Source organism: Balaenoptera acutorostrata, chromosome 18 (genome assembly GCF_949987535.1).
Source record: "Balaenoptera acutorostrata chromosome 18, mBalAcu1.1, whole genome shotgun sequence".
NCBI lineage: Eukaryota > Metazoa > Chordata > Mammalia > Artiodactyla > Balaenopteridae > Balaenoptera > Balaenoptera acutorostrata.
Window position 1 is genome coordinate 13,868,252 of NC_080081.1, and position 13,932 is coordinate 13,882,183.

Below are 13,932 nucleotides of genomic sequence, written 5' to 3' on the forward strand. Positions count from 1 at the left end.
GGAGATTAAAATACAGCAAAGAGTAACCTGTCCATAGCATTCATAAAATTTATTTAAATAAATGACTTTCCTAACTGTGACAGAATTTTAGAACTTCACATAAGTATTATCATGACCAGAGGCCCTAAGTCCAGCTATGTCACCAAGTGGAAGATTCTTATTGCAAATTTTCTAATTTTTTCCTGGAGCATTGATTAGATATAATATTAACTGTTGTGAGAACAACAGGCAGTTATGCAAAATACAATGACCAGGGGCTTCCCTGGTGGCGCAGTGGTTGAGAGTCTGCCTGCCAATGCAGGGGATGCAGGTTCAAGCCCTGGTCTGGGAAGATCTCACATGCCGCGGAGCAGCTGGGCCCGTGAGCCACAACTACTGAGCCTGCACGTCTGGAGCCTGTGCTCCGCAACAAGAGAGGCCGCGATAGTGAGAGGCCCGCGCACCCCGATGAAGAGTGGCCCCCGCTCGCCACAACTAGAGAAAGCCCTCGCACAGAAACGAAGACCCAACACAGCAAAAAATAAAAATAAATAAATAAATAAATTTATTAAAAAAAAAAAAAGAACTACTGCTAGTCAATAACTTCAGGAATTATTAAAAAAAACAAAAAAAATACAATGACCAGAATTATCTGATGCTTCATAAGGGAAATCCAAAAGAACTCACAGGTCTAATTAACCTTGGAGAGAATCCAATATAACTCCTTTGTTTTCCACTTTGGAAATATACCTATGATTATATGCCAGAACCAGAAGTAGAATCTAGGTCTCAGTCTAAAAATAATTCCAGTAATTTTATGTCTAGCAAATACATCTGAATACAGGCAATTTAACCACTTCAGACTGGTGACACTGTGCTACTTTTAATGCCATCAGAACAAAACTTCCACAATGTCCCTCTGAATTCTGTTGTAGTGCTAGAGTGATATTACTACTGGTCTTTCTCCTCAGTTCTCTAAATCACTCTTATTGCAATTTTACCTATTTATTTCTGTTAGTACTGAAAAAAGCATGCACCTTTGTTTTTATTCCTCACCCATGCAATACTCAGATTTATGAGAAATTGGCTGGTTTTATTCTCAGAGCTCAAGGTATTAACTACCCTTAAAGATATAAACTTCTGTTGCTACACTGGAATATGCTAAACAGAGCTGCCCTTGGGAGAAGCAGCACTATCAAAAATAAATATCTTCAAGAACACCAGTCCTTTCTTTGATCTGAATCTTACATTGAACCCACCATTTGTTTTATAAAGATCTGGTGTCTGAATACATGTGTTTTGTCTCTCTGGAGTGTCTATCACATAGACCTCTTATTCTATCTCAATATTAGCTGTTGTTTCAGAAAATGACTATTGTATTGAAGTACGACAGGATAAATTTTGCTTAGGACACAAAGCTTCTTTTAAGATAGACTATACTAGACCTATCCTCTAGATTATGCTCCAGCTAAAAATACATCCACCAGGTTTTGTGTTATGTGATACAAGACAGACAAAAACATAATTCACTTTATATTGATTACAAAATATATACTCTCCCACAGCTCTTTGATTGTTCAAACAATTTAGTAGAAATCTACTTTCTATTTCATTTGTTGTTGAATGGAACACATCCTGAATTTGTCATCTCTTCTTTCTCTACTCTAAGTCCCTCACGTTGAAGGTAATCAATCAGTTGGTTCACAATATAATGCCTGATAAATTACAGCTGCACATCACTTCATGGATAGAAATAATAAACATAGAATGGAGAAATGGTAGATATTTTTTAAATGAACAGAAAATAAAGAACGTTTCACTGGCAATTTTTGGCAAATATAACATCAAAGACTAGAATATACAGCCAAGAAGACGTGGTTCATTTCTTGAAGGAAAAATATTTCATCACAGCCATTAACCACCAGATAAGAGACATGTCAAAAAAGAAAATTTCAGTGACACATCACTTTTGCAGAACCATCCAAGAGCTAACACTGAGCACAAAACAAGCTTGTGTTGACAGACGAAAAGAACCTGCCAGTGTAAAATGCTGCCAAGCTATTGAGGACACCAAGGCAAAGAACTGACAAACCCAGAAGCTATGTCCTCATACATTTTAAGCCACAAGAGCAAAAATTCACGTTTTAGGGAGTTGTAATTCCCTGTCATTTTTAATAAAATTTAACCATTTCCAAACTGTATTAGATCTCTTAGAAAAGTGAAATATGAATAACCTTAAAAAATTAAAATTAAAGTAGCACAAATATATGAATGAGGTGACACTGAGAAGAAACCCCTAAGCACCAAACAACTGCAGCTGCAATTGAGAATTTCCAGCCACTGCCAAATTATGCCCAACACAGAATGAAAGACACATACTGATTGAATGCCAATTACTACCTTTTTTTAAATTGGAGTACAGTTGATGGTACAGTATTATGCCAGTTTCAGGTGTACAACCTAGTGATTCAACATTTAAATACATTACGAAATGATCCCCACAAGTCTAGTAACCATCTGGCAGCATACAAAGTTATTACAGTATTATTGACTATATTCCTTATGCTATATATTACATTCCTGTGATATTTCTTTTATAACTGGAAGTTTGTACCTCTTAATCCCATTCACCTATATCACCCATCCCTCCACCCCTCTGCCTTCTGGCAACTACCAGTTTGTTCTCTGGATCTGAGTCAGTTTCTGTTTTGTTTTGCTTGTTGAAGCACTATACAATAGCCAAGATACGGAAGTAACCTAAGTGTCCATCAATAGATGAGCGGATAAAGAAGATGTGGTATATATATATACAATGAACTATTACTCAGCCATAAAAAAGAATGAGTTGTTGCCATTTGTGACAACATGGATGAATCTAGAAGGTATTATGCTAAGTGAAATAAGTCAGACAGAGAAAGACAAATGACTACCCTTTTACGTGACAGTCAAAAGACAAAAGGGAAGTTATGAGATAAAGAGGACAAGAAGGAAGAAAGGAGAATAAAGCAGGGAAGAAAATACACTGGCAGCTAACAGAAGCAGAATTCATTGGAAAGAACCGCCATACCTGGGGTCTAGACAAATCCTACTTGGTTTTAGTTCTCAATTTGGCAATTTACTTTCTTTTTTTTTTTTTTTTTTTTTTTTTTTTCAATTTACTTTCTGAAACAAACCTTTTCTGGCCCCTCTACATGAGATTAAGTTTTCCACATAACACTTTCAGGATGCTCTCATACAACCTGAAACTTACCCTTTGTATCACTTGTAATTTGTATAATTATTTGTATAATGTTTATAATCTTCTACCCCTCAATTATAAGCTCCACAATGGTAGAGACCATACCTATCTCCAAATCCACAGTACCTAGCATATAGTATATATGTTCAATAAATATTAGAATAAATGAATTAAATATAATCATTAATGTAACTATTTGGAGAGGCAGCATAGCATAATAATTAAAAGCAAAAACTCTAGAGCCTGACTGCCTGGATTTGAATTCTGTTTTTTTTTTTTAAACAAGTTTTTTATCTTTTAAATATAAATTTATTTTATTTTTATTTATTTTTGGCTGCGTTGGGTCTTTGCTTTCTCTAGTTGCAGTGAGCGGGGGCTACTCTTCGTTGTGCAGGCTTCTCATTGCAATGGCTTCTCTTGTTGCGGAGCACAGGCTCCAGGGGCGCGGGCTTCAGCAGTTGTGGCTCGCGGGCTCTAGAGCACAGGCTCAGCAGTTGCGGCACACGGGCTTAGTTGCTCCGCGGCATGTGGGATCTTCCCGGACCAGGGCTCGAACCCGTGTGCCCTGCATTGGCAGGCGGATTCTTAACCACTGCACCACCAGGGAAGCCTCTTGAATTCTGTTTTTGTCATTCACTACCTATATGAACTTTGGAAAGTTTCTTAATCTACCTGTGACTTTGTTTCCTTAGTGCAAATGAGGTTAATAATGGTACTTTCCTTACAGGGTTATGAGAATTAAACACATCAATATTTGTAAAGTGATTAGAACGGTAAATAGCCATATTAATCACTAAATGAGTATTAGTTAAGTAATTATATTTGAATGTTAATAAGACATATTTGTTTGTAAACAATAAGAACTGAATTTTTAAATATATTAACTGTAAACCCAAATTTGGTATTCCCAAGGACAATGGACTACTACTACCAACAACACATGTTCTACCCAATAGAATTGTAAAGAATAAAAGTAAAATTCCCCCAAGGAGATTTCAAATAACTTGTGAAAAATCACCTCAATGTGCCCAAACAATAATAAGTAATACCTAGAAAAAGCCTAAAAGTGGATGAGAGGATGACTGTAGCAAAAATGGTAAAGACCTCCAAAAATTCTCTCTTCCATAAAAGTAATGAGAAAATTGGCAAAAAATGTCAAAAATAACTTTCTCAGAACTCTGCAAATTACCCAAATGCTCAAAAGAACATGGAAAGCATTTCTTCAAGAACAGCTGAATATCAGTAATAACTTTGTGGCATTTTACTTGCCATCCCCTGCCCTCCATTTGTGACAACATGGATGAACTGCCATGTTGGAATTCCCCAACACGGGGAGGTCACATTTGGGTTGAAAATCAGCAGCCTGGCAGCCACCAGAGGAAAGCTGGAACTCATTCAACACCACATTTCCAAAGAATTGTCCTTATGTGACCGGGGTGGTGCTTCCCTGCAAAACCCACTTGAAAATCTGCCTTCTGTATCTGATCTGACTCAAAGCTCACTCAGAGGAAAAAACTTCTCCCCCCAATTCTTTTCTTTTGAGGATGTTTTTCAGCAGCAGTTACAGAAAATTGTTCAACTTTGTGGCTGCCTGAAGTGGTGGACAACAATTGGAGCAAATTATAGACTAACTAAAAAGCCTAAAAGGATAATCTGGGGAATGAGATGCCCATAGGGGATTTGAAAAGCTCCAACATATTCCTAGGAAACTAGAAGGCCATGTACATATGTAGAGCTTTGCATATGTCCAGGGCTGAATGTGTGCTCAGGAAACACACATGAAGCTCTCACTTCTGGCTGATCTGGAGGCTCTAAGCAAGCAGGAAGTGAAGACTAAGGCAGAGATATAAACTGCTAGCTGAGTGGTGAAGGCTTACCCCAACACGCACACAGACCACCCAGGCAAAACCTGGGAGACTCATTGATTCCAGGGATTTAAGGAAATCTCTGACCAATCGTTTGCTGATGGCTAAGCTAACTAGGCAGAAACTCCAGAGAATGTACATCACAAAAAATACAGTTTACAGAATTCCTTCAGAAAAATCACTAAACAAACAACTACCACAAGAAACAGTAACAACAACAATTCCTGGGGAAGGTGGAGGGAATCCAATTTCCTGATTTGCCATATTATAATATATAAATTATTCAATTTTCAACAAAATGTGAAACATGCAAAGAAGTAAGAATGCATGGTGCATACACAGGAAAGAAGTCAATCAACAGAAGATGTCTCTGAGATAGGCCAGATGTTGGACTTACTACAAAGATTTTAAGTCAACTATTATAAATATGTTTAAATAATCAAAGGAAACCATGTTTTAAAAATTGTTTTTAAATATGAGAATGATGTCTCACCAGGTAGAGTGAGACCAAAATTATAAAAAGGATGACACAGGCATTCTGGAGGTTGAAAACTACAATAACTGAAATGAAAAATTCATTAGAGGAGCTCAACACTAGATTTCAGCAGAAAGAAGAACAAATCAGTGAACTTGAAGATAGGTCAATTGAAATTATCCAGTCTGAGTAACAGATAGAAAAATAATGAAGAAAAATGGACCAGAGCCTCAGAGACCTGTGGGACACCATCAAGCATACCAACATGTGCATATGGCATGACCCAAATGGAGAGGAAAGGGGGAAATAGGCAGAAAGAATATTTGAATAAATAATTGTTTAAAATTTCCCCAATTTAATAAAAAATGTTAATCTCCACATGCAAGAAACTCAACAAATTTCAAATAGGATAAATGCAAAAAGATTACACCTAGACACATCATAATCAAACATCTGAAAGACAAAGACACAATCTTGATAGTACTGAGAGAAATAATTCATCACATATTTACAAAGGAGCCTCAATAAGACTAACAGCTAATTCCTCATCAGAAACCATGAAGGCTAAAAACAGTGGGGTGACATATTCAGTCAGTGTGTAAAAGACAAAAAAAAAAAAAAAAACCCTATCAAACAAGAATTCTATGTCCAACAAAACTATCTTCAAAAATAAAGTTGAAATGAAGACATTTGCAGATAAACAAAAACTGGAAGGATTCATCACTAGATTTGCCTTCCTACACTAAATACTTCAGGCTGAAAGAGTAACTCACACCTACAAAACTAAATAAAGAATACTGGTAAAGGAAACTACATAAGTAAATATAAAAGCAGAAATGTATTTTTGTTGGTGACACATTTTTTCTTACCTGATTTAAAAGCCAAATATATAAAGCAATGATTATAAACCTGTGTTAATGGGTACAAAATGTGTGTGTGTGTGCGCGCATGCGCACGTATGCATGTGTATATATATGGAGAACTGCAGAAAAAGGGGAGTGGGAAATGGAGCTATATAGGAATAATAGGAGTAAAGTTGTTTTACAATATTGAAATTAAGTTGGTATTAATCCAAATTAGATTGTTATAAATTATGATTTTATAAGTGTAATCCCCAGGCCAACCACTAAGAAAGTAATTCAAAAATATACAGTAAAAGAAATGACAAGGGAATTAAAATGGTACACTAGAAAAATACTTAACACAAAAGAAGACAGTAATGGAGGAACAGAGAAACAAAAACGACAAGGCATATAGAAAACTAAAAACTAGAAACAATCTTTGCCTTTATTTGGAGGATTCAATCCACTTACATTTAATGTAATTACTCATGTGGTAGGGTTTAAATCAAAAGAAAGCTGGAATGACTATACTAATATCAAATAAAATAGATTTAAAACAAAAACTGTTAGTAGAAACAATGCATGATATTTTATAATGGTAAAAGGGTCAATCCATCAAGAAAATATATGAAATTATAAGAAATTACAATATATAAATATATGAGAAATTATAAACATATATGAACTTAACAGAGCTTCAAAACACATGAAGCAAAACCTGACAGAAGTGAAGGGAGAAATAGACAATTCAGCAATAACAGCTGGAGAACTCAATATCCCACTTTCAATAATGGATAGAACAACTAGACAAAAGATAAAGAAACAGAAAATTTTGAACAATACTGTAAACAAACTAGACCAAGCAGACTCTATAGAACACTCCAGAAAACAACAGCAGAATACACACTCTTCCCCAGTACAGAAGGATAGATCATATGTTAGAACATAAAGCAAGTCTCAATAAATTTTAAAGGATTCAAATTATACAACGTGTATTCTCTGACCACAATGAAGATAAATAAGTAATACCTATAACTTTCTTCACTCTTTAACATATGTAGAGACACTCTGAGGTAGAAAATAATCCCCATCCAGGGTCTCTGTTCCTGCTGTTTCCTTACATGAAAATGTGCCCTCTATTGTTCTGATGATCTACATTCTATCCATCTATATTGGGATATAGGGTTGGCTACTCTAATAGGGAGACCCAAAATAATAATGGCTTAAACAAGATATTCATTTATTTCTCTTACATATAAAATTCCAAGCTTACTTGACAACTCTGTTTGATGAGGGGGACAGGGGCTCAGGCTCCATCTTGTTCTCTGCCATATTCACATGACTCTAATATGGCCCGAGACGGCTGCTCCAGCTCTAGCTATTTTATCTGTGTCCCTCCCAGTAAGATGGACAAAAAGCAGTAACAGGTGGGCATACTTCTTGCCTTAATGACATGATCTAAAATTTCCATGCTGTTCTGCTTACGACTCACTGTACAGAACTTGGACCCATGGCCACACATATACGCAAGAAGCCTAAGTGTAGCCTTCCTGGCCAGCTAGGTTCTCTTCCTATCTAGGAGGGAAGAACAGATATTGGGGAAAACTAGCAGTCTCAGCCACACTATCCCTCAAGTATCCACTCAAGTTCCATGTCCTCCAAGGAACTCAAAGACTACTCCAGCTTCCTTACTTTTCTGAAATTATTTTATCTACTATCAGTTAACATGACAGTTGGAAAGTCAGTTATTCTCTGATTATTTTGAATATGTCCAGTCTGTCTGTTCCTCCATTTATATTGTACGGTCTTTGAGAATAGCTTCCACACCCTATGATGTTTTTGACTCACTTCTCTGCCTCCATGGTATCTGGAAATACATTGGGTACTACTATTTTATTCCTTGGCAGTTGAAATAAACAGGTAAAATACCTGAAGAACACAAAATTACATTAACATTTCAATAAATATGTTCTGCAAAGGTATTGAAAATGTGATTGCTGAAACTCATGAGTAAATTGATAAGTTGTAGTTTCTCCAAAATACAGCTAAAATCATTTACAAGGCTTTGAATAAGGTTAGATAACCAATTACTTATATCATTGTAGCTATTTTTTTAAAAACTAAGGTTAAAATAACAGTTGATTCATTTTATTCACAGATGATTAATTATGAGTTGATCAAAATCAATAAGTCGACGTGAAACTTCAAAAGAAATTATTGATTCTTCTCATGAGCAACCATCAATTAAAACAGTAAGGTGTAAGACTGCTCTAGTTCTTAGTAGTCTAATTTTGGATTTTTTCTCTTCAGATTTTTTAAACAAAGAACATTATATAAAGACTTCAAATCAGCTCTTGGCTTTTCCTATTCAATATCAACCACTTACCAAGTGCCAATCATTTCGCTGAACCTTCTTTAAAAAAGACTTTTGCCAGTGGCACCACACATGAAAAGAGATGATGAGATAATCATAGCAAAATCTTACTCCAGTGTGCTGCCTTTTCTTCCCTGTTGAAAACCCCATAGGACATTGTTATGTGGGGAAAGAACATAATGATTCAAACACCGGAAACTGTTTCTTGTCACACAAACAAAATACAAGAGTCCTAAAAATATGGGGATCTTGAACAAAAGAAGTTGAAGTAATTAAGATTGTCATAGGTCTTGGATTTCAGATATCTTACTGGCAGTTCTACTTTTGGGGGGAAATTGAAATTGGAGTTATTATATAAATGGCAGGATTACAAAATGGATCTCCTAAGACATGGTAACCATGTCTTTAAAATATCTCCTATACTTAGTGTTCATTATTGGTTAAGATAAAAACTAAGCACAAGGCTATCAGAATTAGCTCATGCACTGAAGGCTCTTGAAGTCTCTATATAACTCATTTTATTTTCCATTTTCAGAAACTGAGCATTTTTTCTCCATAGCTGTCCACAATCCAAACTGTCTATCACTGTATGTTTTTTAGTTATTATGAAAATAGCATCCCAGTTTTAAAAGAAAGTAATTTACCCATTAATCTATCACCTAAATATAACTGTCTTCATATTTGCATTCTCTCCCAGCCTTTATTCACGTTTTTCCACAGCTGTAATTGTAGTATAAATATAATTTTATGTTCTACATTCTTCACTTAAAATTAAAATAGAATCTGTGAAATTTTCATGTTAATATATAATCATCATAGTTATAACTTTAATGAATGCATATATTCCATTTAATTAGTACAATATACTTAATCATCAGTCTTTTCCCAGGACACTTGGAAAATCTGTCACCTTCCTGAAGACTTGAGTTCTTTGAAAGATGGTGTTTGCTGAGCACCTAATATAGGCTCCACATTATAACAGAAGTGGTGAGAAGTACCCAAAAGGCTAACACGTGATCCCTGATTGCAACCAATTTATAATACAGCAGACAAGGTAAGACAAAAGCAGAGGATAAAACACAACCAAGACTTCAGGGGGAAGCTAGTAAAGAAAGGCTTCGCTGGGTGGGCTGAAGTTGTGTGGAGCCTGGAAATATGAAGAGAGTGTGTTTGGATGGGTAGAGAGATATAGGAAGGGCATTCCAGAAGGGGAAAAGGTTATTTGAATATGTCAAGACAGGGGCCTTGGCAAGAGTGGTGAAATCTGTCCCAGGCTGAAGCAGAATTGGACCTGTAAGTGGGCATTTCATCCTTTCCAGTTGTGAGGGTTAATGGGACTCAGGGACAGAAAACTGGGTTGGTGAGTAAACCCACTCTCTTGACAATGTTTGTCCAACAAGAATGGGCAGGGAAGTAAAGACTCATGAGCAACTCCTCCCTTACCAATTCCTCAGGTCTTTCCCTTCATTGTGTAGTTTCATTACAATCACTGCAATACATAGGCATAACTCACAACATAATTAGGGTACAACCACCTGATGGTCTATTTTTTAGGCATTAAAATATGAAGAATACCACAACATGGAAAATATTCATCATATATTGTTAAGTAGAACACAAAATATAAAATGGTGTATAAACTGCTACCACATAAAAGTAAAAATAGACATAAAAATCAAAATGATTATGTTTGAGTCTTGGGTTATGACCTAACCTAAGGAAGGGGGTGAAATAAGGAGAGAGCCCTTTCTCTTGGAGAGCTGCCCCCATCTAGTTTGATTCTTCCCCAGTTCTCCTGTCCTCTTCCCATTCTGTAGGACCTACATCTCTTCTGAGGCAGGAAAAACTTGGTTTTATATCATAACACATTTTTTCAAATCTATTGTTTCTTTCATATATTTACAGACATGTCTTTCTAATTATTATATCTTCCATGATTTTCCAATGCCTATGTGTCATCTCTCCTCAACTGTAACAGCCCTCTTCTGAGGCACCCAGCTAGAAGACTCTAGTTACCTGGCCTAGGTAGGGCCATAGGGTGTGAGGCTGTACATAAGGAGAAACACTTAGGGTATGTTTTAGGTTGAATTATGTCCCCTCAAAATTCATATAATGAAGTCCAAATTTCATATGTTGAAGTCTGCCAGTACTTCAGAAGGTGACATTATCTGGAAATAGAGTCTATGCAGATGAAATTAAGAAAGGTCATTTCTAATTTAAAAAAACAACTCTGGCATCTATGTGGCATACAGATTATCAGATAAAAAGAGTCATAGAGGGGGAACAATTTGAAGGTTAATAATATGGTCTAGAAGAGAGATATTGGTGGCCTAGACAAGTTGAGCTGATGAAGATCATGGTTGAAAGGAAAGATAGGGTTCATGGATCAGACCAAGGATTTCTGTTCTGAGCAGCTTGGTGAATAGTGGTGGCATTTTCTGCTATGTGGACATTGAAGAAAGCCTGTTTGAGTTTGGGGGTTGACAATGAAATATCATAGCCATCCTGTTATGTGTCATGGTACTCCGTTTTATTTTTACACACAGAGGAAAGGTGGCATAGAGGTGTTATGAAGATTGACGAACAAATACCACATGATCTCATTTATGTGTGGAATCTAAAAAACAAATAAACAAAACAAAAGAAAAACAGACTCACAAATACAGAGAACAAATGGGTGGTTGCCAAAGGGAAGGGGAGTGGGGGTAGGCAAAATAGGTACAGAGGATTAAGAGGTACAAACCTCCAGTTATATAATAAATAAGTCACAGGGGTGTAATATACAGCATAAGGAATATGGTCAATGATACTGTAATAACTTTGTATGGGGACAGATGGTTACTAGACTTACTGTGGTGATCATTTCATAATGTATATAAATGTCAAGTTATTATGTAGTACACCTGAAACTAACATAATATTCTATGTCAAGTGTATTTCAAGAAAAAAAAGAAAGATCATTAGGAGGGGCCCTAATCCAATAGGACTGTGTCCTTATAAAAAGAGGAAATTTGGAGACACGTGCACATCAGGAGAATGCCACGTGAACAGGAAGACGGAGATTGGGGTGATACATCTGCAAGCCAAGGAACACCAAAGATTGCCAGCAGAGCACCAGAAGCCAGAGAAGAGGCCTGGAACAGATTCTCCCTCACAGCCCTGAGAAGGAACCAACCCTACCAACACCTTGGTCTGGGAACTTCTTGACTTTCTAAATATGAAAACTAAGGTTTAATTTGCTGAGCATCACACAGCCAGTAAGGTGCTGAGCTAGAGCTCCTAGCCAGGTTTGGGTACATGCTCAATAAATGTTTGTTGGGTGTTGAAGGTCAAAGCTAGTCAGTGGGAAAAATTAGGTGATGGGATCAGAGAGTGGCATTATGGTTCCTGATAAGTGACTTCTTGGGAGTAAGGTACCAGTCAGGGTAGTGTTCTGGGTCCTGTCAGCAACTGAGGGTATCAAGGCATGATGGAAGCAGTGGGCTGATCCTATCAGAACCAGTCCAACTCGCTCCTACCCCGCACCCACAAGGCTATATCTAGGCTGTGTTTAACAGGCATAAAGAGACTTTGCAGATCTAATTTTAGGTGTGTTTGAGAATTAATTCAGAACCACCACCACCAAAAAAAAAAAAAGAAGAAGAAGAAGAAGAAGAAAAATGTTACTGACATTTAGGTTATTTAACTTCACAGCTACTGACATTTCAGAAAAGCCATGATTGTCACCTTGAGCCTCACATAAAAGCTAGGGAAAACAAAGGAACATGACTTCAGTAAACAAAGATTTCAAAGACGAATGCTTTTAACCAAAATGATACCTTCTGGATGTGTGTTTCAGTGCTTTTACATATTGAATTTTTACTCTAGATACATAATTCATTCTTATCATGTAGATAACTAGAGAAAGTATGATGTAATACTTTTACTTGAGAAACACTATTCTATTGATTAGAAATTTTAATGGAAATGGAGAGAAATGAATACACAAAATACTCTGAAAATTAGAATGAAAATGCACTGCCTCTTGCTGTATGGCTCAAATTCCCCAAATAATTATCGGTAGGGTCCATTGCCATCTAGTTGTATAAACATAAATGAGCCCAAGGTAACACCCAAAGCTCAAAGAGTAATGACAAAGGTGGAAGAGATAGTCTAGTCAGGCATGAAATTGATTTTATAATAACAAATATCCGTTGCCTTCCATGTGCTTAAGTAAATAATTCTGAAGCAGGGGGTTAAGATAATAAAAACAAAATCATTAACTGCTTCCACTAAATCAAACACAGAATAAAACCCATTGTCATGTTGACCCCGGAGCCTGTTTAATGGCTAATTAAAGCAATTATTTTCATCACGACACAGACCTTAATCATAGGTACCTTCAGAGCCATAGGAGACTTTGGCTGGTAACTTTGTTGGCAGTAGGCTTTCTACTGTATGCCTCAAATTTACATTGAAAATATGAATGTCACTGCTCAGATGAGGCAGAAGAGGAGGACAGTAGGTCATGAACCCAGTGCTGGAGCTTTCAACTGAATCATAAACCCCGTAATCTAACCTTTGAAGGCAGATTTAAGATGATGTAATCTAACTCTTTAGTTTTTTTTCCTTTTTTTTTTTTTTAAGGACTAAGTTAACTAATTGTAGATAATAGAAGTTTATGATCAGTGACCACCTAGAGGGGTGGGATAGGGAGGGTGGGAGAGAGGGAGACGCAAGAGGGAAGAGATATGGGGACATATGCATATGTATAACTGATTCACTTTGTTATACAGCAGAAACTAACACACCACTGTAAAGCAATTATACTCCAATAAAGATGTTTAAAAAAAATAATAAAGGTGATCTCAAAAGTTTAGAGAAAAAAAAAGTCACTTTGAATGTCACTATGTCATTTACGTTCCCACAGCTCAGCTTGGTTGATTAGAATATAATTCTACGAAGAGCAGAACTTCTGGTTCAGTGCCCAGGTGGGTCAGTTAGCTTGACTCAGTCCCTTGGCCCTACAACTCATCATTTTTCCACCCAGCTATTTTCAAATGTGAGGCTCTTATCTAAAAGGAATCACAAAAGAGAGTAGGGGAGTAGGGGAAGAATGTCAAAAATTTTTTACAAGTTTCAGCAATAACCCTAGGAAAGCTCTAAGCATGTGCCTTACT

At 36.5% G+C, this 13,932-nt stretch overlaps 1 protein-coding gene across 1 annotated transcript in view; it reads right to left on the reverse strand.

The window, feature by feature from the left end:
- HS6ST3 (heparan sulfate 6-O-sulfotransferase 3) overlaps positions 1–13,932 on the reverse strand; it is a 652,398-nt gene that overhangs the window by 466,234 nt on the left and 172,232 nt on the right. The window lies entirely within an intron of this gene.